Source organism: Juglans microcarpa x Juglans regia, chromosome 2S (assembly GCF_004785595.1).
Source record: "Juglans microcarpa x Juglans regia isolate MS1-56 chromosome 2S, Jm3101_v1.0, whole genome shotgun sequence".
Taxonomy (NCBI): domain Eukaryota; kingdom Viridiplantae; phylum Streptophyta; class Magnoliopsida; order Fagales; family Juglandaceae; genus Juglans; species Juglans microcarpa x Juglans regia.
Window position 1 is genome coordinate 15,167,228 of NC_054597.1, and position 24,767 is coordinate 15,191,994.

General features: G+C 36.1%; 1 non-coding gene and 1 pseudogene across 1 annotated transcript; one reads left to right on the top strand and one right to left on the bottom strand.

Annotated features, from left to right (window-relative positions):
- Positions 1-870: 870 nt before the first annotated feature.
- Positions 871-5,562, bottom strand: LOC121253407 (annotated as a pseudogene).
- Positions 5,563-5,632: 70 nt separating this feature from the next.
- LOC121253775 lies at positions 5,633-5,741 on the top strand. The gene has a single exon (XR_005938494.1). It is a non-coding gene; the product is annotated as a small nucleolar RNA R71 (small nucleolar RNA).
- Positions 5,742-24,767: the final 19,026 nt, after the last annotated feature.

Below are 24,767 nucleotides of genomic sequence, written 5' to 3' on the forward strand. Positions count from 1 at the left end.
TCTAATAACCAAAGTATGCATCCAAACAATGTGAGTACTGCTGAGTAGTGTGTTCTAATAATAAGTGTAGATTCCAAGGTTGACCATCAGAAATCATTAATTGTCTCATCCATAGCAGATGTTCAAGTGGAGCCCTAAGGTTTCTCTCTAATTCAAAACCATTGTAATAGTGGCTTTCACGCTACTACACTTTAAAAGATCTTTCCATATAAAGAGTCCCGGAAGCAGGCAGCCTTTTCTATTACACTAAATTGGTTTTTTTTTTTTTTTTTTGAATTCTAGATTTTTGGCTTGTCCCTTTTCTCAATTATAAATGATTTACTAGCACTCTTCCTAAGCCAATAGGATATGGTTCATTAGAGAGTTTAAGCAACTGCTTAGTCTGATTAGTTTAATAACCATAAAGTGTCATTCCAAGTTGTCTAGGTGTAAGTGGTGTCAACACTCAGCAGAAATCCCTTACATGATACAAATTCTTGGTTTAAGAGACATGTTTACATAAATAAACCCCTTTCTTGACCCAAACTTCTACAAGCTTTCATTTCATCAAGTCTGATCATGCTTCCCAAGAAGGTATTTAAAAAAAAAGGGCTATTGCTGCTATTTACAAACCAATCATCGACAATGCCTCTGGTGGTTTATTGTGATGTGCAATATTACGATGAATTATCCCCTAAAACTAAAATTGAATCCTACTCTCCCTAACTTAAATGTAAGCATTGTCCTCAATGGTGCAAAATAGAAAAAGAATAAAAGAAAATGAGAATGAGCACAGAAAAGTACCTGATTGTGGAATGTGCAAAGGGAAATAAACACAGAAAAGTACTACACCCAAAAGGGAGAACCTTATTAATGAGTTCAGGCAAGTATTTAAAAAGAAATGGGGTCAATGAGACTCAAGGTGGTCTCTTCAGGTGAAAAGTTTGAGAAAAATGGTTTGAGTCTCTGGCCATTAACTTTAAAAGTGTTGTCATTCCGAGGGTTAAGAAGTTCAACAGCTCCATGACAAAAAACAGCTTTTACCACATATGGACCTCTCCAACGAGATTTCAGCTTTCCTGGGAAAAGATGTAGTCTGGAGTTGTATAGCAATACTTGCTGGTCTGGGAGAAAGGATTTCTTTTGGATGTGTTTGTCATGAAAATGATTCATACGCTCCTTGGACAATTTAACATTGTCATAAGCATCCCTTCGAAGTTCATCTAATTCAGATATCTGCAGTTTTCTAGATGAACAAACTTGGTCGGCATCAAAGTTAAACTTCTTAATGGCCCAATATGCTCTGTGTTCTAACTCTACAGGCAAGTGGCATGCTTTTCCATAGACTAATCTATATGGTGACATTCCCAGAATTGTTTTGTAAGCAGTTCTATATGCCCAAAGTGCATCAGTTAACCTCTCAGACTAGTCCTTTTTATTAGGGTTAACAGTTTTCTCAATAATATGTTTTATTTCCCTATTAGCTAATTCAGCTTGGCCATTGGTTTGTGGATGGTAAGGTGTGGACACTTTGTGATGGATCCCATACTTTTTCATTAAAACAGCAAAAGGTTTGTTACAAAAATGGGTTCCATTATCACTGATTATGGCTTTAGGCATACCTAACTGTGCAAAAATATTTTCTTTGAGAAATGTTAAAACAATGTGATGGTCACAATTTCTAGATGGTATGGCTTCAACCCATTTTGATACATAGTCAACAGTAAGCAAAATGTAGAGGTAACCAAAAGAAGAGGGAAATGGCCCCATAAAATCTATGCCCCGACAATCAAAGATTTCTAAAACTAGAATTGGTTGCATTGGCATCATATTTCTTTTGGTAATTCCCCCTAATTTTTGACAAGGTTCACAGGATTTACAAAAATTGTAAGTGTCTTTGAACATTGTTGGCCAATAAAACCCACTTTGTAAAATTTTAGCTATAGTTTTGTGGGCAGAAAAGTGCCCACTGCAGGCTTCAGAATGACAAAAAGTAAGTATGGCAGAGAACTCATCATTAGGAGCACACTTCCTAATTATTTGATCAGAACAATATTTAAACAGGTAAGGCTCATCATAAAAGAAAAACTTAGCCTCAGCTTTCATTCTTCTAATGTCCTGTGCTGTCCAATGGGCTGGAGTTTGTCCTGTCACCAAAAAATTTACCAAGTCAGCATACCAAGGTAATACATGGACTGAAAACAAATTCTCATCAGGAAAGGAGTCAGAAATTGGGTGATTTCGAATGGTTGAGTTCAATGTAAGTCGAGATAAATGATCTGCTACAATATTTTCCACTCCTTTCTTATCTTTTATTGTGATGTTAAATTCTTGTAACAAAAGGATCCACCTATTGAGCCTAGGTTTTGCATCTTTCTTAGTTAACAGAAATTTCAGTGCAGCGTGGTCAGTAAAGATTATGACAGGGGAACCAAGCAAATAGGCCCCAAACTTTTCTAATGCAAATACTATGGCTAGCAATTCCTTTTCTGTAGTGGAATAATTTTTCTGGGCATCATTTAAAGTTTTGCTAGCATAATACACAACATGAGGCAGTTTATTCTTTCTCTGTCCTAATGCAGTCCCAACATCAAAATCACTGGCATCACACATTATTTCAAATGGTAATGTCCAGTCAGGGAGTTGGATTATGGGGGCAGTAGTGAGGTTAGCTTTTAATTGGGTAAAAGTAGTTTGACATTCTTCAGTCCAAGTGAAACTGACATCATGCATCAACAACTTGCATAAAGGTTTTGAGATTAAACTAAAATTCTTAATGAATCTCCTATAGAAACCAGCATGGCCTAAAAAAGATCTAATGTCTTTCACACTTCTAGGTATAGGTAAATTTGCAATCAATTTCACCTTAGATTTGTCAACCTCAATACCCCTTTCAGACACAATGTGCCCAAGGACTATTCCTTGTTGCACCATAAATTGGCACTTTTCCTAGTTAAGTAGTAATTGCTTTTCCTCACACCTGGCAAAAACAATTTTAAGGTTAGCCAAACAAGAGTCAAAACGTTTTCCAAACACTGAGAAGTCATCCATAAAAACTTCAACTGTATCATCAATTAAGTCACTGAAAATGCCTAACATACATCTCTGAAAAGTGGCAGGGGCATTGCATAGGCCAAAGGGCATTCTTTTAAAAGCAAAAGTTTCAAAAGGGCCGGTAAACGTGGTCTTTTCTTGGTCCTCAGGGGCAATTTCAATTTGATAATACCCAGAATAACCATCTAAAAAGCAGTAAAATTCATGCCCAGCCACTTTTTCTAAGATTTGGTCAAGGAAAGGCAGAGGAAAGTGGTCCTTCCTAGAAGCTGCATTTAGCTTCCTATAGTCTATGCACATTCTCCATCCAGATGTCATTCTAGTAGGTATTAGCTCCCCTTTTTCATTTTTGACCACTGTGACACCAGATTTCTTGGGTACCACTTGAATGAGACTTACCCATTGACTATCTGCTATAGGGTAAATAATACCTATATCTAGCAGTTTCAGGACTTCATTCTTAACGACTTATTTTAATGTAGGGTTCAATCTTCTCTGCATTTCCCTGGAAGGTTTAGCTCCCTCCTCTAAATAAATTCTATGGGTGCAAGTAAAGGGATTTATACCTCTCATATCAGCAATGGTCCAACCAATGGCAAACTTATGCTGCACTAGTACCTCAAGCAACTTACCTTCCTGCTCAGCAGTGAGCTGAGATGAGATTACCACAGGAAAAGATTCCTCAGGACCCAGATAAGCATATTTCAATTCCACTGGGAGGACTTTTAGTTCCAGTGTTGGGCTATCCTCACTTGTGGACTTAGCAAGTTTTGGAATGAGGGGTAAAGGCTCGATTTTCTGCCTCCATTGTGTGTCACTTGGGCTTCCTACAACAAGGACAGTAGAGACATCATTAGCATCAGTTGACAGAAAATTTTCCACAGAATCAATATTAAAGAAAAGATCTTCAAAGGGAATTGCTTCCAAAGAGTTAACTTCCTGCATTTCTTCCACTTCTTGAGGCTGCCTGCATAAATTGAAAATGTTCAGCTCTAAAGTTATGTTGCCAAAAATCAGTTTTAAAATCCCACTCCTACAATTTATAATGGCATTAGAGGTTGCTAAAAAGGGTCTCCCTAAGATCACTGGTGCAGAAGAGACATTAGTTGGAGCAGTTAATTTCATATCCAGTACCACAAAGTCTACAGGATAAAATCTATCTACTTGTCCTAATACATCTTCTACAACTTCCCTAGGCATTTTAATGGACCTATCAGCCAATTGCAAAATTATAGAAGTTGGTTTTAATTCACTCAATCCTAGTTGTTCATACACACTATAGGGTAACAGATTCACCCCTGATCCTAAGTCAAGCAAAGCTTGGCCAATTCTGGCCTCACCTATAATGCAAGAGATAATGGGTGAACCAGGATCTTTATATTTAGAGGGTGTGTGATTTTGGATGATGGCACTAACTTGTTCAGTGAGAAAAGCCTTTTTTTGAACATTTAACTTTTTTTTGACAGTACACAAATCTTTCAAAAACTTGGCATAGGCAGGGATTTGCTTGATGGCATCTAAAAGTAGAATGTTTATTCTGACTTGTTTGAAAATGTCCAGAATCTCATAATTTTGTTTTTCTTTATGTGCAAAAATCAGCCTTTGAGGAAATGGAGCAGGTATATACACAGGAATCTCATAATTTTCAGCATGTAATTCACCATCTGGTTTTGCGTTAAAGTCCTTAAGTGAATTTCCAATGTTAGGTTCAGGTTTATCCAAAATCTTACCACCCCTCAAAGTTGTGATGGCTTTCACAGCCTTCACATTGGGCCCTTCTGCCTGAGGTTGCTGACCTTGTGGATTGGGTTAGGGTTGAGCTGGAAACTTTCCCTTTTCCTGAGCACACAAAGAAGTGGTTACTTTTGTGAGTGTTCCTCTTATGTCATTTATAGCTTGGGAGTTTTGGTTATTTATGGTTGCTTGGCTTTGCATGAATTGTTGGAGGTTAACAGTGAGTTGCTGTATAGATTCCTCCAAATTCCTTTTCTGGGTAAAATGAGGCTGGTTGGGGTAATGTGAAGAGCCTGGAGGTGGTGTATAAGGCATATAGGGTACTGTGGAGGAAGAAGCTTGTTGATCAGTTCTCCAACTGAGATTGAGGTGATTCTTCCAACCTGCATTGTAAGTGTTAGAAAATGGCCCTGAGTAACTCTTAGCAATCATATTCACAGTATTAGGTTGATCTAACAACACTTCCTTAAAAGCAGGTATAGTGGGGCATGCATTGGTATTATGCCCTTGGTCCTCACATATCCCTCATTTATCAGCATTTGGGGATAAAACATGCTTTTCATTAATCTTTTTTAGTTCAAAAGATTCTAATTTCTTAGAAATCAGAGACATCCTAGCATGCAAATCATCAACCTCCTTGAGGTTGTATTTCCCCCCTCCCCCTACTGTACTTCTCACATTCTCAGACCTATCCCCAACATCAGAAACATCCCATGACTGAGCATTCTTAGCAAAATAATTGAAATATTCAAAGGCTTCATCAGGTTCTTTACCAAAAAACTCACCATTGCACATGGTTTCAACAAATTGTTTCATTTTGGGCTGCAAGCCTTCATAAAAGAAACTAATGACTCTCCAATGTTCAAAGTCATGATGAGGACAAGCATTCAACAAGTCCTTAAACCTTTCCCAGCATTGATAAAAAGTTTCATTGTCTTTTTGCCCAAAATTCATAATCTGTCTTTTTAGGGCATTTGTTCGATGCATAGGGAAAAAAAATTTTAGAAATTCTGTCTGCATCTCTTGCCAAGTTCCTATGGTCCTAGCCTTAAACAATTTAGCCATGTTTTGGCTTTATCCTTTAGAGAGAAAGGGAATAGCTTCAACCTAATCACTTCCTCAGTACATGTCCTATCCATGAATGTAGAGCACACTTCTTCAAATTCTTTAATATGCAAGTAAGGATTCTCAGATTCCATCCCATGAAAATGAGGGATCAATGGGATCATTCCAGGTTTAATATTAAAGTTATTTGCATTTAAAGGTTGACTAATGCATGAAGGAGGGCTAGTTCTAACAGGCTGCAAGTACTCCCTTAATGTCCTATTTTGATTCTAGACTTCTCATGCTCATTTTCCCCCATGTTACTTAGATTCTTAGAAGATGACTCAAAGAATATGGATGCAGACTCTGTGGATGAAAATGACTCAGTTCTAACTAGCTGTGATGATTGATCTCTAGTCCAAACAAGCATACATTCTAGATAAGAAAGGAAAATTTAAGAACATGTGTAAATCAAACTTTAAACAAAACACACAGACCCGAAATTATTTAACAAAAAGGGTGAGAGTTGTTACCCATTCTGTGAAGAGGTTCACAGATACACTCCTCTCTCTTTTCTCTTCTCTCTTTTTTTTTTTTTTTTTTTTGTTTTTTTGTTTTTTTTTTTGGCAAGAAAAATTATGTTTTACTAATAATCCCCGGCAACGGTGCCAAAAACTTGATACTCTCCAAAATAGTGCTTCCAAGATAAAAGTAGATTTAGGATATAGTGGGAGTGTCCAAGGTCATTTCCACAGGGATGACTATATCAACATAATTCAGCAAAGTTCCAACAAAATAAAATGAATTCAATCAAGAGGAGTTGGAGTATGGTGGAAAAAATCTCCTTTTCGAACTTGATTTGTTCTTAATTTCTGAAAGATCAAGGGTAACTTGAGAGCATTGAATTTATGTAAAATGTGGAATGATGTAATGGTTTGACAGATTAAGCAAGGGTTTGTAATTAACCTAAAGAAAACATTAGTATAAAACCAGAACTGCAGTCTTAATGTTTAGAACGAGATGAATAAGAAACAAAACAACTTTCCATATCTCATAAACTGAAACTGTATTTATCAAAGAGTGTAAATACTAGGATTACAGGGTTAGGGTTTCCTCTTCCATCAGGTTATAATTGCTAGGTGCATCTGCTTATGCTAATTCAATCAAGAAATTAACACTTTGAAATAAAACACCCGTTATTACTCAGATTAAAAACATTGAAAGAAATAAAACCCTCACTGTATTGTCATCCACATTCATCTAAAGACTCAAAGGTTGATGGATCCTCGATTATTTCAAGGTCTAGTTGTGCCAAGAGTCTACAACAGGTCAAGAACAAGAAATCCCTCTAACCCGATAGCAGATAAAGCATGAAAATATAGCAACAAGTTTAGGTTAAACGCAACAACAACAGATAACAATCCGCAATGGTGAAAGAAAACCCTTTCCTTTGTAGCCCTAGCTATAGAAATTAGTCACGAATCATCATGGGATAGATGATTCGAAAACCCTAGTAGCAAACAAAAAGAATTCCAACAATTGTTCTGAAAATACAAAAACAGAATAAAGATTGTAAAATGGGGTTCTGAACCTCTTTCTCTCGTGTGCCATCTCTCCTTTTATCCCATTTTCTCATCATCTCCTTCCTTCTCTCTCTTCTAATCTTTTCTCTTCGATTCCCGTTTCTACCCTCTGGAGGCTGGGATCCTTCTCGATACTTCTTGTTGTAGTGAGGAAAAGCCACAGCAGATTCCTTGGATGGCTTTTGAGCTCAGGGTTGGGCCGAAAGTTTGATGAGCCTCTTGGGCTTAACACATAGAACTGGGCCTTCTAACCTATAGATAAAACATTTGGCCCATCAGTAGCTAGGTAAATAATGGATTTGTTCTTTTAAACTTGTAAAACCAAAGGTCAAAGCTTTTGTCTAAAAATCTCACTTTTAATCTCAGTTTTGGACCAATTCGGACTCAATTTACCCTTTGTATGCAAATATTTTAATATCTCGACAATCAATCACTTACAGAGGAGATTGAGCTTGGGCGTCCATGGCTTACGATGGGCACTAGGTGATCTGTCGATGGTTTACGATTGAGGGAATGGTGTAAGGTGCCCAGCTGATTTTTCTGTGTAGGTGGCGGCGTCGGGGTGGCTCTCCCAACATGTGGAGGTGGCGGGTTCAAGTTGTGGAATTTCTCTATTTTTGGTGAAGCAAAACAAACAGAGTGTTTTCGTTGGTGGTTTTAAATGGCTGGGTGACGGTTGTTCTTGGTGCAGGGTGGCAATGATGTGGTGGTTGGCTTCTATTAGGCTTTTCGCAATGGCTTAGGGAAGAGGCATGGAAAACATGGCTATTTGGGGAGGAGATTCACTGTGTAGAAGTCAGCACATGTGGGACTCTGTTTCGAGGGAGGAACCGAAAGTGGAGGAGGCTCAGAAGGTGATTGTTGGCTCTCCAAGGTGGCAGCAGTTTGTGGGAGGAAGCTGCAGCTTCTTGTATATCGATGGTTTCTATTTGGCTGGGTAGTGGGCTGGCTATTTCGCGTTGGCTGGCCTAAATGGTCTCTCAATGATTTGTTGTGGCTGGTGGTTTCATGGCTTATGCATGGGATGTGGACTGACCAGGTGCTGCAACATGGTCTTCATGGGGTTGGGGAGCAAACATGGTATTGTTGGACAGACGTGAGATGGCTCACGGTGTAGTTTGTGGAAGATGGACGTGGGTTGGGCAGTTTCTATGTGCACTGTGCATGAGAGAAATACATGTGTATATATAGAGGTGATGGTGTTTACCCTAGAGAAAGGGAAGGGAGAGATGTGCATGTCGTGGAATTTATAGAGGAAATCAGCTTGCGATTTTATTATGAAGAGGAATCTAGAATGCTAATAGTGTTTGGAGTCTAACACTCACAAACTTGGAGTTTTTAGAAAAGAAAAATAATGTAAGCTTAACTCTAGGTTAAATATAACTTATCCGATAACTCTCATATGGGCTTTATCTCATTTATTGAGCCTAATAAAATTATTCATAATTTATCCATAAAAATATAGGATCGGGTCGTTACAACATAATTTCATTTCCGTCATAAAATGTAATTTTCATCATAAAAATCACGTGAATCTTGCATTAAACATGATGTATGGTAACTATACAGTTTTCCATGTGCACTATGAGTACCTGTCAATGACTATAGTACAACTTACGTTAAAAACAACGTTGTTTGTAAACTCATTCTTAGTGCATTGGTAACATAACATAACATAACATAACATCATAACGTGTGTAACCACCAGCATTAAGTACCATAAACATATGACCTTGCTCCAACGCTCTTTAAAAAGAACCCATTTGAAGTTTGCTGACTGTTCTTCATCAACTCAAGGGTTACTATTCCATATTTAATCACTCTAGAGTGAACAAAGTAGTTTCACTAGGATACTTCCCCATCCTAACCTTTGGGGTCGTGATAAAATAATTTTCTTGTAAATGCTTTCGGAAAAAAAAAATGATTTTCATGGAATGCATATGAGTGGCACAAAATGATATGATAGCTCATGCAAAAATGATAGTTATAAAAATGACATTTATCAATAATTCATAAATAATTTATCAATGTGTAAATTAGAGGGCAACTTACAAACTACTGGAGCTATAAGAGAAGTACTAGTTGTGAACTAAATTATGCTAAGTTAGAATCTAACTAACTTAAGGAAAATAAATAGTGACATGAAAAGAAAGAATTATGAAAATGCCCTTAGACGTCTAAATGATACATGCTATCTAAACCTTTGAAACTTGATAACCTATCTCATGAAATGCATGGCATGTACTCTAGTCGATGCCTCACTAATGATCCTTATGAATGCATGCAGAACAAAAATCCTCAAAGGAACATGCTCACCAAAATCCTCAATGACATGCTTAAAAACCTAATTTTGATCAAGTTCATCCCAATACTTAGTCACGTTTAAATGAAATCTTCAAATGCTAGCTATACCTCAATGATGCATGATATGATCCTATCTTCAATGACATGCTAAATCATGCATTTCACTTATCTCAATCAGAATGCTTTCTAAATGCTCACATTTCAAGCGTAAGTAAAACAAACTAATTTCCTCAAATGAAACATGGTAAAAGTTGAACCACTCACGCTTTGATGATCAAAACAAAATAGAAGTTAAAACTAGTCATGGAATGTTTTTCATCTTCATCTAAACCTCCATAAATAATTCTTTGATTCAACTATACAACAATTAAACATGCCATAGCTAATTTCCTAAAAAAGTGCATTTAATCTAACCTTATCCTAAATATGTAACTTGGCTACTAAGGATCCTCATGCTCAAAATAACTACTAACATCTTAAACATAAAAATAATAAGGAAACTAAGATCAAAATAGGGAATACTCACAAAGATTGGAGCTCTTGAAGCTTTCCACTCAAACTCTAAAAACTTCTCAAAAACACTAAGATCACTTAAGAACACTGAAGAGAGTAGAGAGGACATGAAGTGAAGTGAGGTGAAGAGGGGTTTATATAGCCCAAGAAGTGAAGGTGGTGTTGGGCATGGGTGCTTCCTCATTGGGCAGTTTGGGTGGTAGCTCATGATGCCTCTCAAGCTTAGCTCCTCCATGTAGGTTAGCATGATGGTGTCTAGGTTGTAAGAGAATCAACCAAGGGGGAAGAGATAGATAGATAGTTGTCATGTAGGGTGACGAGAGAGAAAAGGTGGTGTAAGTAACACTAGGGTTTAAACCCCTTAATGACCGGCAGTTAGGGTTAAGGCAAGGGTTAGCAAGTTTTGCATGTCTTATTCTCTTGTCTCTTTCTATTGGTTTCAAGTGGCTAGGCAAAATGTAATCAAGTGCCATCTATGGTGGCTCAAATGGTGGTGATTGAGCGGTTAATAGGTGACATAATATAGAAGAAAAGAAAATAAAATAAATAAGGGTTGGCCGAAATTCGTAAGGGTAAAATCAGTATTTTGAAAATATTTAAGATTTCGGCTAGGGTTTTCCATAATCAACCATAAGGAATTTTTTACAGGAAATTCATGGAACTAAAGATAGAATTATCCTTGAAAATAATATGGGCTAAGGGTATTTTGGTCCATTGTGCACAAAGTACACATGGTTGCCAAATGAAACGATTTTAGGGTTTGACATGTCACCACACAAAATGACATGTACTAATGCTCAATAAAATGCAAGTATGGTTAATGAATGCTAGAAATGGATGATCAAAGAAGGAAAATTTGAATCAGAACTCGAAGAAAGAAATCGAACTACGATTGCCTAATGAAAGTCAACATTCTAGGGCTCGTTTGAATAGTGAGGTGAGATTAGATGGTTTTAGATGAGTTGAATAAAATAATGTTAGAATATATTTTTTTAATATTATTATTGTTTTGAGATTTGAGAAAGTTGAATTATTTATTATATTTTTGTGTAAAAAAGTTGTAATGATGAGATGAGATAGGTTGATAGTGTTTCTGTATCCAAACGGGGCCAAGTAAGTGAGCTATCCTTCTAAGATCTAAGATTAACCTAAGAGTTAACCTAATAGGGCAAGGAAGTGGGATGTTACAATGGGCATATTTCCTCAACATGGATACGTGGAGTACATTGTATGCTTTGGATAAGTATGTGCATAAAAGTGATATTGTAGGCTAATGTTCCCACTTTTTCAATACTTCAAATGGTCCTATGAATTGGGTGTTTATTCTCTTTAATCTTAATTGTATGCTGCCCTTCATTAGTTGGATTTTGATAAATACATTTTTACCGTGCGGGTGTCATGCCCATCTTTGGCCGGGGGTGCATCCAACTAGCCATGGGCGTGGTTGGGGGGTGGTCATCCCCCCAACCATTCTTCTTGGGGTGGCTAGACTATCCCTAAACTATCCTTTGCAACGATAGTCTAACAACTCTTTATTTTTTCAAATGTATTTTCTTTAGATTTTATTATTTTTATGAGATGTGATTTAGCGTGGGTATGTTTTTTCACATTTCAAAAAAAAAAAAAAAGGAGTTGATTTGTCAATGTTATGATATAATTGATGTATGATAAAAGTGAGATAAAAATATAACATGCTAGATTAGTCTTTGCCCAAACTAACAAGAAAGATATAAACTTTAGAACTTAATGGGTTAATTGCAAAATAAGTACTTAGAGCATATTGGCATTGGTTTCATTAAAGACATATCCAAAATTTAGCTAAAAGTATATGTTTTGCATAAAGCCAAAACCATTTAAGTCATAACCCCACATTGGATTAGTCAAAATAATAATATAATAATAATATTTTTATAATAATATTTTAATTTTTTTTTCATATTTTGCAACTACAATAACCATATGTTAATTAATAAAAAAAATTTACTTAAATTATTGTTTCTCAATTAATTTTTTCCTCAACCTAATTGCAACCTGTAATTCAAGCCAAAATCAAGGGAAGGCCAAAATCCTTTGCAGCCTTGAATTTATGTGGGCACCTGGAATTTGGAGTAGATTATAGGACCAGAAATGTGAAGTAAAAAAAAAATAACTAGAAATGTAAGGTAAAAACAAAAAATAGCAGAATGTATTAATATCACTTTTGGAATAAAATATCACTGCAGTTGGTATGATATTTTGAAATAAAATATCACTTTTGAAGATAAACAGTTCATATCTAAATATGAAGATAGACTTAGAAATACTATAACTCAAGTTTGGAGTTCTCACTATTTGACTACTTCAATATAGATCATTTTATTTATATTCTTTTAAATTTTGAAGATACACTGACACTTGGCTAAACCAATACTATTGCTCTTAGGGGTGCTCCGGCTAGCCATGGGAGCAGTTGGAGTGGTCAGCCCCACAACCATTCTTCATACTAGATCATCCTTGGTGGGGTGCTCAGTAATGGTAGTTTGATTAGGGGTGTAACCGATCTGATTTAATTCGATCTTGGATATTTTTTAGAACTAAACCGATACATATCGGTTTTGGAAATTTAAGAATTGATACCGGATCTATTCAACACCGAAACCAAAACTTTCAATTTTTCTGTTTTTGGTCTGGTCTAGTTTTATGGATAAATAAGATCATACTTCCACAATACTTTAGCAAGTGATTGACTCCTATCCCTTATTTTATAAAATTAAAATTTATATGTTATTTCAAAATTCAAATGTTATATTAAAAGTTATAAGATTAATTTATGTTATATTATAATGAAATGCTATATAAAGATTTATAAGATTAATTTTATGTTATATCAAATGTTATATTAATTTTAGGTTATAAAATTAACAGACATGAATAATAAGATTTTAATATTTCATGTTATATTAATTAGCAATTTAGCATATAATATAATATAAAAAATTATATATAATAGAAAAAATATTTTATATATAATATAAAAAATTAAAATAATATATATATATATGTACCGGACCGGTTCAGTCCAAATCGGTGTTCTAAAAACCAAAATCGAAACCAGACTAGTTTTCAAGCAATTTTTCTAAATATGAACCCATACCGGAGGTTCCGGTTCACCAATTTTTCCATATTTTTTAGTCTAACGACTCCTATATTTCCAACTGTGTTGTTTTTTAAAATTTTATTCTTTGTATGGGATGTGATTAGTATGGATATGTTTTTTCACACTTCAATAAAATTGTGATGTGTCAATGTTTTATTGAAGAGTATAAAAGGCTTGGTTTACCGCATGTCTTAATTGAAGTTAAAAATTCTTGATTTTAATAGCTAAAGTCTTTGCCACTTGGGGTCCTTCTCTTTCTTCTCTAAGAGAGTAAGGTGTGTGTTTCTTTGTATTCATATAAAGAATAAGTCTCTCAGTGTGAACTAAGAGTTTTAGTGATTGATAGGTTCTCTTTGTCCTTTCTTATACAAGATGGATGAGAGTGACTTGTTCAAAAGATGGGATGGTTGCATTTGACAGAAGTGGAAAAGGAAATGTTGGTGTTACCAGATGAAGCTGTCAGGGAGTTTGAAGTTAGAGGAAAACACCACCTCTTGGGTTTAATTGTCACTGAGAAGGGTGTTAACAGAGAGGCTTTCAAGAACAATATGTCACAAGTATGGAAATTGGCAGGTTGGGTTGCTTTTAAGGAAGTTGGTGACTATAGGTTTCTAATTGAATTCCAATATCGATCGGATATAGATAAAATTCTGTTAGGGAGGCCTTGGCTTTTTGACAGAAGCATTGTTGCTATTAAAAAGTTTGATAGGAGCATTCCTTTGAATGAGATCTACCTCAATTCAGAACATTTTTGGGTGCAAGTTCACAACCTTCCCTTATGTGGAATGAACAAAGAGGTAGGCATGAAAATTGGCTTAGTTCTTGGTAAGGTGGTGGTTGTTGATGTGGATGAGGAAGGCTGGGGTTGGGGGTAAATGCCTACGTGTCCAGGTTGAAGTTGGTTTTTATAAGTCTCTTGTAAGGGGCAAGAGAATCACAGTGGGGGAGAAGACAACTTGGCTCTCTTTCAAGTATGAAAGATTGTAACCCTTTTGCTTCAAATCTGGTGTGATCAAGCACAAAGGGAGGGGTTGTTCTGTGCACGCAAGTGAAGCTCAGGTAGATGAAAAATTCCTATTGCAATATGGTCCATGGCTTAGAGCTCAACCTATGAATTCAAACCTATTTGCAGTGAAGAGGTATGGTGGCAGGCCTTATTCAGGTCACCGGAATCAACATCAGTCCAACAAGGAAGATGACTTGGAAGATCAAATTTTCAAAAAAAGAGGGGGAAATCAGGTTGAGGATTTTGAGGCAGTTCTTGTTACGAGTCCTAAGGATGTGGCTAGCAGTTTGAATTTAGTATCTTATTGTGAGATACCCAATAATGTAGGTGGAGATAAGGATAGAGATAAGAATCAAGTGGATAGAGATAAAGATATCATGGATCATTTATCTTTTGAAGATAACAGTCTTAATATCTCAGAATAAGGGAGAGGTGAAGCAGATCATGATCTAAGTTCAGTTGGTAGTAGAATTAAGGTGGTGGTGCAGGAAGAGTCAGTTCAGCAAGATAATGTTGATTTAACAAAAGTTTCTAGCAGAAGTGGGAGAAAAGTCTCGTGGCAGAGCTAGAGGATCTTCAAACTCTAGTATGATCAATACCAATATGGCTTTGGTTGGAAGGAAAAAGAAAGAGGTAAACATGTCTAAAGAAGTAGAGGTTCCAGTTTTAAAGAAACCGAAGCCCAGTAGTAGCAGGGAGTTGCTCATGGATAAGAAAACAGTAGCTCCACCACCAGAAATGAATTGCCTCAGTTGGAACTACCGAGGGCTTCGGAACCCTCGAACAGTTCATGAACTTCACCTATGGGTGAAGACTCAGAACCCACATTTTGTTTTCCTCATGGAAACAAAATGCAGAAGGAATAATGTGGAGTATGTGAGGAATAAGCTGAGGTTTGATTGTAGTATTGTGGTGAACAATAAGGGCTTTGAGTGGAGGTCTAGCTTTACTTTGGCATAGCACTAGTTCTATTAGCTTTAAGTGCTATTCACAACACCATATCTATGTTACCTTTTCAGTAGAAGAGTTAAATAAACAAGTGTTGTTTACTGAGTTTGGTAATCCAAATCCTACCCACAAAGATGAGAGTTGGAGGCTATTAAAAATTCTGAAACCAGTGGAAGAGTTGGCTTGGGTTTGTGTGGGGGATTTTAATGAAATCCTTCACCAACATGAAAAACAAGGAGCAACACTTTGACCTTATCAGCAGATGGAGAATTTCAGGAGATCTATGGAGGATTGTGAACTGAGTGATATGGGGTTCAAGGGCAGTAAGTATACTCGGTGTAACAACAGGGAAGGTCAAATGTTCATTAAAGAGAGATTGGATAGGGCTATGGGAAATAAGGCTATAGTTGACCTATTTCATGGTAGTACTATTTTCACTCTTGCTGCTCAAACTTCTGACCATTGCCCTTTGGTGATTGAATTGTGTAAGAATAGATATGATGGTCTTAATAAAATTAGGCCTTTCAAATATGAGTTGAGCTGGGATAGAAGGGAAGAATGTAAGAAGATAGTTGATGATAGCCGGAAGAAATCTGGGTTGACTCAAGCAGGTTTGTTAGTAGTCTCAAAAGGGCTACAAAATTGTAAGGCTTCTCTTGTGCAATGGAGGAGAAAGGGTGCAATGAATGGAAGGGGACTTATCCTTAAGAAATTGGAAGAAATCTTGATGCTGCAAGCTACAAATACAGGAGGCCTCACATATTGCATAAAGCAGAAAAGGTAGTAGATAAGTTGTTGGAAGAAGATAACATCAAGTGAAAACAACATGATAAATAGAAATGGCTTCAAGATGGTGACAGAAATACCAAGTATTTTCATGCTTGTGCAAATCAAAGAAGAAGAACAAATGATATTAAGTCCATTGAGAGAGATGATGGTTCTGTTGCTAGTACTTCAGAGGAAATTGCAAGATTATTTCTGCACTTTTATCGGGAGTTATTTTCTTCATCAAATCCTGATAATTTAGAAGAGTGCCTCAGTCCACAAAAACCTAAAGTCACAGAAGAAATGAATTTGTTCTTAACCAAGGCCTTCTCAGCTCATGAAGTTAAAGAAGCAGTGTTTTAGATGAATCCTTTTAGTTCACCAAGACTAGATGGGTTCCCTATAGGCTTTTATCAAAATCATTGGAATACAGTTGGTAAAGATGTATGTGGAGCTATTTTGGAGTTCCTTAACTCAGATGGAGATATAGAACAACTTAATGAGACACATATTGTTCTTATTCCAAAAAAGAAAAATGCTAGGAAGGTTGTTGATTTTAGGCCTATATCTTTGTATAATGTGAGTTGCAAGATTATTTCAAAGGTAATGGCTAATAAATTGAAAGGAGTCCTCCAAGAAGTTATTTCTCCCGCTTAAAGTACTTTTGTTCCATGGAGAGTGATCATAGATAATGTGATAGTTGCTTAGGAAGCTTTGCATACAATGGATAAAAAGTTTAAAGGCAGATCTGGATTTATGGCCTTAAAAGATCGATATGAGTAAAGCTTATGACAGGGTAGAGTAGGCATTTTTAGAAGTTGTGATGACCAAGATGGGTTTTCATTCAAAGTGGATAAGTTTGATTATAAGGTGTATTAATTCAGTTTCTTATTCTATTCTTATCAATGGGGCACCTCAATCTTTTTTCAAAGCTATAAGTGTAATTAGGCAGGGTGATCCCCTTTCACCGTACCTATTTATCCTTTGTTCAGAAGCTTTGAGTGCATTAATTAATCAAGCTGAGAAAAAAAGAGTTATATCTGGTATCCCTATTGCCAGTGGAAAATTTTCAATTATCCATTTATTTTTTACAGATGATAACTTACTGTTTTGTAGAGCTAATGAAGTAGAGTCGTGTCGATTGCTTGAGATCCTAAGTCTCTATGAAAGTGCTTCTAGTCAAAGGTTAAACAAAGACAAGACTTCCATCCATTTCTGTAGGAATACAAAGGAGGTGACAAGAAGCTATATCCTGAGTATACTCAGTATAGCTAGGGTTAGAGCTTTAAACTCCCATGAGAAGTATCTTGGACTACCTGCCATCATAGGTAGGGCCAAAGGGAAAGGTTGCTACAACATACTGGATAGAGTGAGAAGTAGAGTAAGTGTAACAGCCTGCTAGAAATTCATTGGTGGAATTTATATTGACTTTAGGAACTTCGTGAAAATACCATAAGTTTTTACGAATCGGCCAATAGCACAAGTTTTCGTCTGTCAACATAGTTAATATTATCACTCACTATGGTGCTAGAAATATGAGTTTAATTATTTGAGGTAGTTAGAAGTGTTAGAATGTTTTTTGATCTATACCATTAGACTCAGTTGATTATTTATAATTTTATGGCACAATAGCCTATTTTCATAATTCTGGACGAAACGCTTGTTCGAAATTGTGAAATTATTTTTAGAGGCACTTCGGGGTTGAATTTCAGTAAACGATTTTCACTATAGGTTAATATGAATATTTAAGATTTCTTAGTACTAAGCTTATTATGCCTTTCTTCGGAGTGAATAGTAATCTCGATAAGCGCACCTAGTGCAATGTTTTTAAAATCACAATGTAGAATGTCCAAATTAGGTCAAAGAAGTTTTATTTGGACACTTGGCAAAATCTTAACCACACATAGTGAATAGAATTAGACACTTGGCACCATGAGGAACTATTAGATTGATTTGTAAAGGAAATCAAGGTGTGAAATCATGCCGCCTAAGCAAAACTTTGTTTCATTTGATCAACCTAATTGTGCCAGACCAAAGAGGGTTTCAATCCTAGCAAAATCCTAAATGGTTGGAATCCAATTAAAACCCCAAAAACATAGTTGAAACCGAAACCCTAAACAATTTCCCAAACCCTAAAGTTAGCCTCTAAATCCTTTTTAATCCGATTTCTAGCATTGTGTTTAATCACTTGATTAAATCACTTCCGCATACTATTAATTAATCAAACCCTTGTTATGACATCATTATCCAACCTTTTAAACCTTGTAAATTTGATTGGACCAAGAAAAATTGGATTTGGGCTTGATAACCTCAAACCCTAACCAAACCCCCTTTAAACCCCAAATTGAAGCCCACTTGGTTGAGGTCTACCAAGGCCCACGAATTTGGCCACCTTAGCAAAGTTTCTTGAAGAAGTTTCCTCCCTCACATGGCATACCATTCACTGCCATTGCCTGCACCTAATAGTGCCTTGATATGAAGGAGAAATCCACCCCCATCAACCTCCATATCTCACAGCTGTTGTAGGCAGTCCTTGCTCCTCTCTATTCTCTACTTTATGTCATATAGCCACCTCCAATCAAGGGTCATTCAAGCCCATAACTTCCCCCTCTAGAAGTCTAAAGTCGTGCAAGACACATTTCACTCCCTTTCATCACTTCTTCACCCTGTTCTTAGAGAGAAATTCAAAAGAGCTCACTCGGGTAGATTTATGGATTTTTTTGTGTGGAGATTTTCGACCCATTATAAGTATTTTCGCATGATGACTCTTTCATAAAAGTTGTTTATATTTAAGTTTAGTTTTTGTAGATATCTTATTAGTCTCATTTCATGTACATTTGGTCAATAAAAAGTATTTTTAACCATGAAAAAGTCATTCTGGGGGTGAAACTGGAGAGTATGTTATGTTTTGGAAATTTTGACCGAGCTAATAGACATATCTTGGTCCTAGAAGTTTATGGAGTTTTGTTAGCATGTGTTTATGAATGTTCATTGAGGTTTTGTTGCATGAATAAAACTTTTGATGATAGATTTCCTTAAATCTAGAAACTTGAAAACTGGAAGTGGAAAAACAGTTTTTGTTTTGTGAAAGTTTAAATATTTTGTCGTTTTATTCCAAAGGCTTTAATATTTTTATGCGATGATCCTAAGCCTCTTATATACATGTTAGGATATTATTTTGAAGATATTTAGTATTAGTTTTAAAGATATGATTTTTCTATACAAGAGGATTCTGATTAGGCCTAAGATTTGATGTTTTTAGGGTTAGATCCAAGTTTTATTGAGTTTTAGCCATGAGATTTTAAGTTTGATGATTAGATCTTCTTTAGGACATATTTTTAAACCATGTGATGTTTTATTTTGAAGATCACATGTCTTTAAACCATGGAGCAAGATATTGGTCAAAGTTAGTTGAGAGAAAAGTTTCTGTTTTGGACTAGGTGTAAAACCAAAAACTCCAAGTGTTGTTTTGTGATTTTTGATGAATTTTGTTTGATGATTTAAAACATGGTTGATCTTAAGATGATGTTATGAATATGTTAGAAGTAAGATTTTATTTTTTAGAATTCTTGGAGATTTTTTATTAAGGTCAAAACTGGTGATTTAAGGGTTTACTTTTTGTTAAAAAGTTTGGGTCTTCTTACAAAAAGTTTGGTGTTGATGATTAGTTTTTTCTTAATGGATATTTTAAGTGTATTTTTAAACTTAAGATTGGAAGATCTTTGTTACAAAATTTTGGTTTAATCATGAGTTTTGAAAATGGAAGAAATTGCAACCAAAATCAAGAGAAATGACCTATGAATGTTTCGGCCATTGTGAGTTTTCCATAGTTGTGAATACTTTTAAATCTTTTTGAGTTGATATTTGAGTTTAGGATGAAATTTACATGAGAAATGTAAATTTTAGTAATTTTTAGAGTTAGGATGTGAAATCCTTATGTTAGTGGTAAAATAGTCATTTTTCCACATATAGAGGGTAAAATGATAATTTTACTCTAAATTGTCTCTTTTTACATTTTTAATTATTAGTAATTAAAGTTCTAACTTTTAGAATACCCTCTTACAGTTTTTCGTGTTTCACGCTTTATTCTCATAGAATGCGACGATCAATGTAAGTTAGCTCTTAACTTATTATCAGTTTACTGTGTATGTGTAATGGGTAAGGGAAGTACAATTTATGTTTGTATGTTGTTATATATGCCATGCCATGCTATGTCATCACATGTTTATCTATTACATGTATGTCATGTCACATAATATTCACTATCACATGTTACGCCATATTTCGAAATGTTGTCTGTTATATGGTATGTCATGTTACAAAATATTGTCTGTTATATATATGTCATGTTATGGAATGTTGTTTGTTACATTTATGTCTCAAAGTATGTCATGTATGTTGTCTTACGTTCATGTCACGTTACTCTATATCAGGACTTCTGTCTTTTATGTCACATTCATGTCACATCACGTTACGAAATGTCATGTATGCCAGTTAAGTTATTCATGTCAATCATGACCCTAAGTGCTAGGATAGGGTAATATCCTAGTGAAACTCCTTTATTCACACTGGAGTGTCTAAATAGATGTGAAATTTTCTGGGTTGACGAAGTACAGTCAACATGTTGTGAATGAGGCCTAACTAACTAGTCACCGGAGTGCGCAGGCACTAACGCCGATGGAGCCACACTTTATGTTACGTGTGTCTACAGCAAGTGTGGCACAAACAATTCATGGGGCCACAACAACTGTAGAGCATGAAGTATGAGGCCACAACAACTGTGGAGTATGAAGTATGGGGCCACAACAATTGTAGAGCATACACTACGTGAGACACAGCGATTGTGACACGTAGATTACATGGGGCCACAACAACTATGGAGTACGTATTAACACACTCACAGCTGGTGTAGACACCTGTGTTGTGATGCGGTAATTGGCATGGACACACAGCTCAAGGGGACCCGTGTAGCACTCATACGGTCACTTTTATTAATTAAGTCTATCGAATAAGATTTCAAGTTCATATATTTCACGTTCAAGTCATGTTTCAGGTTCATGTTATGTTTAAGTTCACGTTCAGGTTATGTATGCTCACGTTCATACTATGTTTCAAGTTCATATCATGTTTTTAAGTTCACGTTCATGTCAGGTTATGTTCACATTCATGTTATGTCATATTCACGTTATGTTTCAAGTTCACGTTTATGTTATGTTATACTCAGGTTCATGTAATGTTCAAGTTCATGTTTAAATTATGTATATTCACGTTCATACTATGTTTCAAGTCCATGTTATGTTTTAAGTTCACGTTCATGCTATGTTGTTAGTCCATGTTATATTTTAAGTTCACGTACATGCCATTTCACGTCAAGTTAAGTTTCAGTTTCAATTCAAATTATGTCATTTATGCCATGCTATATTTCAAGTTATGCTATGCTTACTTATGACTTTGATTATGCATTTATACTTTTTCTGCCAAGCATGTATCATTAACATGTGTGGAAGTTTTCTGTTAACTTGCTAAGATTTGTAATCAAATCTCAATGTGGTAGTCCCAATTACCATTCCCCCTGAATGGTAGACGATGTGTCAGGATCAGAGCAAGGAGCAGACATTGGTAGCCTGGAGGAGGTTGACTAGATGCCATAGACGCAACACGAAGCTTGCAGCCTTCATAGTTAGGTCTTTGGATAGTATTCCGACATTGTTAGTCGAATTATGCGAGTTACTCAAAGAACTAGCCCAATAGTGTATTTTGACAATGTAATTATAGAGCTAGGTCTCCTTTGTTTTGAGATTACAATCTTCTGTGACCCGTGCTGTAATCGTGAATGTTTATTTTGTTAAGTATGGATAGATTATGTTTTAACTATTTGGGATATTATAAGTTTGGTACATAGTATTGCTAAAAAAAAAATTATCCACTGCGAATATCGCATAATGCTAATTGCATGTTAGGAACATTGCATCTTGTATATCATGAACAGGGGCAGGTAACCTTGTGTTGCATGTCCCGACTCTTGGAATGTCCGTTCGATCCCAAGCGAAATTTGGAGACGTCACAGTAAGCAACTGGAAGGTTAAGTTTCTAACACAAGCTGACAATGAGGTTTTATTAAAAGCAGTAATTCAATCTCTACCCACGTATTGCATGGGAGTTTTTAAATTGTCTCTTTCACTCCTCAAGGAAATCAACATAATTATGAGTCAATTCTAGGGGAATCAGCAGCATAGTGAAGGGAAAATTCATTGGGTCTCTTGGACTCAAATGGGTAAGGCTAAACTTGCAGGGCGCTTGAGATTCAGAGAACTGGAGAGCTTCAATGTGGCTTTACTTGCTAAACAAGCCTACAAGTTACTATAAAGACCTGATGCTTTATCTACTAAGGTCCTGAAATTAAAGTACTTTCCTCAGTCATCTTTCTTTGATGCTAAAATTGGCTCTAACCCTTCCCACATATGGAGGAGTATAATTGTTGCTAAGGAGTTGGTAGAGGAGGGATCCTTGTGGACGGTTGGGAATGGACAACAAATCAGAATTTGGAAAGATAGATGGATTTCCCAAACCATAATCTTTTTGAGTTCAAAGTCTTGTGCAAGTACTAAACAGTGGTGATTATGTATCCAAGCTTATTGATTCAGATCAGAAGTGTTGGAATGTCTCAATGGTAGATTATGTATTCTCGAGTGAAGAAGCTGAGTTGATTAAAAAGATTCCTATAAGCTCTTATAACTGTCTAGACAGACTCGTGTGGAGATGTTCAAAAAATAGTATGTTCTCTGTTCAGAGTGCATACCATCTACATAAGGAATTGGTGGACAGGACTAAAGGGTAGGGGTCAAGCTCTCATACTCAGAAAGGTGTTTGGTTCAAACTATGGAAACTGCACATTCCTAATGCAGCTAAGTTTTTTTTTCTTGGAGAGCTTGTTTAGAATCTCTACCTACAAGGACAAATCTGTCTAAGAAAAAAGTGGTGGAAAACTCCAACTGTCCTATATGCTTGAGTGAAACAGAAATAGTTGTTCAAATCTTATGGGATTGTAATGCATCTAAAGATGTTTGGGATGCTTCCTCTAAACAAATTCAGAAATGTGGGTGTTTTGATATAGATTTTATGCAATTATTTGCTGGTATGATGGAGTTGTTAGAGCAGGAGGCTTTGGAGGAGCTTGTTATGACAGCTAAAAAGATTTGGCAGAGAAGAAACTCTTTCATCTTTCAAGATAAGTTTGCTCACCCAAATATGGTAGTGCAACGGGCTTAAGAACTGCTATCAGCATATCAAGAGTGCTAGTTTACAAAAGAGTTTTCCAGGTCTAATATAGGAAGGATCCAGCCTAGATGGGAACCTCCTCCTTTGGGATTTTACAAAGTAAATTCAGATGCTGCAACCAGAGAAGAGGATGGAAGAGTAGGAATTGGAATTGTCATAAGGGATTTTGAGGGTATGGTGGTAGCATCTAGGAGTATGCAGAGGATAATGTTCACTGATTCCTTCTCAGCTGAGTGTCAAGGAGCTTTGCAAGCCATAACTTTTGCTAAAGAGATTAGGTTGAGGAGGATAATATTGGAAGGGGATGCTTTGCAAGTTGTTTATGGCCTTAAACTCGACAGTTCACAGTTCCATAGTGCAGGAGTGTTAATTTGGAATGCTAAAGTAGTGTTATCTCTTTTTGACCATTGGGATGTTGTTCATGTGAAAAGGGATGTGTAGCACATGTTTTGGCTAAGTATGCTTTAGAGAGTAAAGATGATGAGATTAGACTGGAGGAGAGTCATTCATGTATTTTGCCTTTCCTTTGATGATTATTAATGGAATTCACTATGTTTCCTTTCCAAAAAAAAAGAGAGAGAGAAAAGTCTTTGCCCAAATTAACATGAAAGAGATAAACCTCATAATTTAATGGGTTATACACAAAATTAATACTTTGGTTTTCATGTGTTTTGGAATTTGAGATCTCAATTTTTTAATTTTAACAAAACTAATTATTGAATTTCAAGAAACTTGAAGTTGTTTACCTCCATCAACCTATTGTTTGGAAATTAACGGGATGATTGTCACGTAGCATTTATCATGTGGCGCCCTCGACCCCCATGTGTGATTTGGTCACATACAACACGTCAACTCCAACCTTCAATATAAAACTTCAGCGCAACCATCATATATTTTTAATCATTCAACATTTCAAGACTTGGGTATCTGCGCCACTCATAATACACCCAACACAACCAGCTCAAACACCCATTGCACACACAGTCAATAAACCACCCCAAGCAACCATCAATCACTTCCATATGTTACACACATTAACCCAAAACACCACACTTTAACATAAATAATTAAAATAACCAAACTTAAAATCACATAAAATCTCCCTTTTACTAAGCGATGAATAAAAGAGAAGGAGAGAGTAACGTGGCTTACCGGCGTTGGACTCTATGACAACAACTGGCAAACACAAGGGGGCCCTGCTCTATGGGGGAAAAAGTTCTGTGAAGACGAGAAAAAAAATATAAATTGAGTGTGTGCGCAGTGAACTGAAACAGAGAGGGTGTGCGAGAAAATAAATAGAAGGTTAAAATAAAAATAATGAGACTGAAGTTGGATGGTGGGAGAAGAGATTTTTTACCAATCTAGCACTTTCGATGCGAGGCTCGACAACAATACTAGAATCTTGAGACCCACAAGTAGACTG